Source organism: Talpa europaea (genome assembly GCF_964194135.1).
Source record: "Talpa europaea genome assembly, chromosome: 5".
Lineage (NCBI taxonomy): Eukaryota > Metazoa > Chordata > Mammalia > Eulipotyphla > Talpidae > Talpa > Talpa europaea.
Window position 1 is genome coordinate 102,128,456 of NC_140071.1, and position 4,239 is coordinate 102,132,694.

Genomic DNA, 4,239 nt, shown 5'->3' on the forward strand with positions numbered 1-4,239 from the left:
AAGATGTATCTGGAATGGCAGGAAAAGACTGGGTATCCTTTCAACAGAAGATCATGTGCTTGATGCGCCCTTCCAGGAAATCTGAGTCTATGAGTCTGCACTTGTCATTGCCTTTGAGCTATTTTACAACACTCGGTTGTAGAAAACTGATGGTAAAGTCTATCCATAGGAATGTAAATAAATTTTGTCTAATGAAGATACAATTGATTCTACTGTATGAATCTGAACAAATTCACCTTAGCATTCCTTATTGCCTTTGTGTCTATTGTATTATTATTATTATTAAAGATTTATTTATTTATTTATACAAGCACTGGGTACAGTCAGAAGCGCGGGAGGGTGAGAGAATTCACCAGAGCCAGAGCGGGGAGCAGAGCAGGCAGAAGGACCGAAGCAAACTGCTGAGGGGAGCAGCGGGCGACAGGAGAGGTCTGCGCGCCATGTGGGACCCTTGCGGATGGCTGGGGATCGAACCGGCACTACAGAGGCTGCAGGCAGCTTCGCAGCCCAGCGCTCTACCACTGCACCACCAGGGGAGACCCTGAATTATATTTATTTATTTGTTTGTTTGTTTGTTTGTTTGTTTGTTTGTTTGTTTATTTTTGATGTCTGGTCTTATTTATTTGTTACTTTTAGAAAATCTCATTTTTGACTAGACTCAGACTTGGAGGTGGAAGCTCTCAGAGAAGACAGCCTCCGTCTCTTGGCAATCTGTTCCTGGCGTTTTTCTTTGGCCTCCTTCATTCTCTTGGCCAAAAGTTTAGCACACTCTGCAGCTTCTTCCTTATTTTTCTCAGTACGCTGTTTCTTCAGAGCAATACGCCGACGTTTGTGCTGCAGAACGCGTGGAGTAACAAGACGCTGAATCTTGGGTGCTTTGGTCCTGGGTTTCTTACCTTCTTTGTTTAGGGGCTTTCTCACAACATATTGGCGGACATCATCTTCTTTAGAGAGTTTAAAAAGTTTTCGGATTCTGCTGGCTCTTTTGGGCCCCAAGCGGTGAGGCACAGTAGTGTCAGCGAGTCCAGGAATATCCTTCTCTCATTTGTTCACAATGACCAAGTTGAGAACACAGGTTGGCATCCACAACACAACCCCGAACAGATTTGCGCTTTCTTTCACCAGTCCTCCTCGGTCTGTAACAGGAATGGCCCCTGCTCAGCAGCAGGCGACCCCGACCATGGGTCAAGACACCCTGCTTCATGGGGAAACCTTGTTTGTCGTTTCCACCACTGATTCGAACCACATAGCCCTTCCATTCTTCGCCCAGAGCGTCTGCAGCAACCTCTGTGGCCACACGCTTCTCATAGAAAGTTCGAAGTTTGCGCTCATCGTCCACTTCAATGAGTTTTTGGCAGCCAGTGGCTGGGAAAGAGATGTTCAGCTTCATGTCGAAGCACCCGATTGCCTCTCAGGCGCCACGAAAAAGAGCCCAGAATTATTTTTTGAAGTAGTTTTTTTTTTTTTTAACACATCTGTTTCCTCATTAGTTACATTGATTATTTTGAGGTAACACTGGCTTAAAACACTGTATGTGATTCAGAGGCATAGGATTCCATCTCCTCAGAGCTACATCATCAGTCACTCCCACCAGCCTTCCCCCACAACCCATTGTGCAACTCCTCAATTGTTTTCCTCCCTTCCCCTCTGCCCAGATATGCCTTGACTTTCAAGAATTGAGGACTCACAGGAACTGTGATATAATAAAGGTTAACTGTTTTCATCTTCTTAAAAAAAATAAAATAAAAATAACAGACAGATTTCTAGGGTTTGTTAATGGTTTGGTTTTGTCTGCCCCTTTGTTTTGTTTCGCTATATTCCAAATACAAGTGAAAACACCCAGTATTTGTCTTTTTCTTTCTGACTCATTTTGTTTATCAATGCAATTGTGGATATGTGTTAATTTCATGTTTTCATGAGAGTCATAATATTACTCTTTAAAAATATTTTACCTCCATATAACCAGTGGGGAAGAGAAAATGAAAATAGTTAATATTTAAATTATAATATTTAGGTTTGATTTTGTCCTAACTATCTAATTCTGGAAACAAGGAAGTGTCACATAAAAGTAAAAGGTAAAGTTAATAGTCATTTGAGAAGTGCTAGTGAATACTTTTTTGGAATTCTCCCAGAAATTGTGAAAAAGAGAATGACGCTAATGTTTTTCGAAGTCAGATAGTTTCTAATTCTTTGTTTAACAAATCAGCTGATAGGTCATTTTACAAATTTTGGTGATAGGTCACTGTATTAATTTCCTGGGGCTGTATAACAAACTGGTTGCTTCAAGCAACAGAAACTTACTGTCACACAGTTCTAGAGGTTAGAAGTCTGACATCAAACTGTCAGCAGGGCTATGCTCTCTCAAATCTATAGTAGGGGGCCTCCCCGGTGGCCTACGGGTTAAGTCTCACCTCAAAGGCCATCCACTCAGCCTGAGTGCCATCCCCTGCCAGGGAGGTGACCCACATGGCACAGCAGACCTCTCCTGTCTTGCCCGCTGCTCCCCTCAGCAGTGTATTTCAGTAAAATCTGCCTGTTCTGTTCCCCACTCTGTCTCTGGTGAGTCCTGTCATCTACCCCCACCCCTCCCCCCCCACACCTCTGGTCTATACTCCAGTTCTTCTATACAAAAATGAATTAAAAATATTTTTTAAAAAAAATCTGTAGTAGAGAATGACTTCTTAGCCTCTTCTAGCTTCTGTTGTTTGCCAGCAATCCCAGCATTCCCTGGCTTGCAGATGCATCACTCCGACCCCTATTACCAGGTAGCCATTATGTTTTCCCTGGGTGTTCACTCGTTGAGTTCCTGTGTCCAAATTTCTGCCTTCTATAAGGATATTGGTCATATTGGATTAGGGGCCCAACCTACTCCAGCATGACTTCATCTTAATTTAATTACACCTGTTTCCAATTAGGTCACATTCGCAGGTACTGAGGGTTAAAAGTTCAACATATGAATGTGATGGGGGGCAGGAAGGACACAGCTCATAACAAGGAAAAAGTTAGAATTTTAGTAAACAGAATATGGTAACTCATAGCCAGAGAATTAACCAAGAACCTTGATAATTTGGTATATTCTCTGTTTTCTTTCAGGCTCTGAGTCAATGAAAATTAGGGGCCAGGGCCTCCCTCGTGGCGCAGCCGTTGAGCGCTGGGTTGCAAAGCTGCCCGCAGCCTCTGCAGTGCTGGTTCGATCCCCGGCTGCTCTCCGGCCACTGGAGGAGGGTCCCACATGGCGCGCAGACCACTCCTGCCACCCGCTGCTTCCCTCAGCAGTGTACTTCGGTCCTTCTGCCTGCTCTGCTCCCCGCTCTGGCTCTGGTGAATTCTCTCACCCGCCTGCACTTCTGACTGTACCCAGTGCTTGCATAAATAAATAATAAATAAATAAGGAAATAAATAAATCTTTAAAAAAAAAAAAGAAAATTAGGGGCCCACTGGATCCCTGGGTTTTTTTTTTTTTTTCTCTCTCTGTTGGAGAGCTACTTGGAGGCTAGATAGGTCCATCAGAATAATTCTATTTTAGAGGTAGCTTGGCATGTGGAGCTCAGCATGGGTACAGACAGTGGTAATGTGTGGCTGAGCCAGCAGAAGAGGTAGAAAAGTCCAGACAAATTGAAAAGGACCTTTCTCCTAATTTCCCAGCACATCACAGGAGCAATTCCTACTGGATCCAGGGAAAGAGGCTTCACTCCCAAAAGAATGGTGATCTTCTCCTTCCAGAGTATAGATTTATGAGTTTTTCTGTTGATTTCTTTATTTTCATCTTCCTAGTTGCTTAGAGGAAAATCAGGCTAATTCTGAAAGGATAACTTCCAACCTAAAATCTTTTATTGCTGCTTTCTGGGTTTGTGGTTTTGGGTATTACTCATACATTTACATCCACAAAGTAAGCTTGAGTTGGTGAAATGTGGTCATTAATTAGTCAATTAATTTAAGTAAAACCTTCCCTGTGAGATGGTTCTTGTATCATCTTTCCAGTGAATCTGAAACCAGGTTTCCAATAATTTTTGATCACGAAGGGTCAGACTCATGGTAGAAAAGTTCATGGAAAGCTTAGGGTGTTAACTTCTTTCCTGGCTGTATTCCAGCTGGTTTTAAATTATTCTGCTTGCTTTGGCTTTCCCACATTACTTCTTTATGTGGGTGTTATAGGAACCTTCCTTTCAGTGTCCAATAAAACTCACCCCTCCCCTCTCGGTCTTGCTACAAAAGACAGTAATTTTACCTTAAAATGAC

The 4,239-nt window shown here is 42.8% G+C and overlaps 1 pseudogene across 1 annotated transcript; it reads right to left on the reverse strand.

The window, feature by feature from the left end:
- Positions 1-271: 271 nt before the first annotated feature.
- LOC311171036 (small ribosomal subunit protein eS6-like) lies at positions 272-1,423 on the reverse strand (annotated as a pseudogene). Its single transcript has one exon. The product of its transcript is annotated as a small ribosomal subunit protein eS6-like (transcript).
- Positions 1,424-4,239: the final 2,816 nt, after the last annotated feature.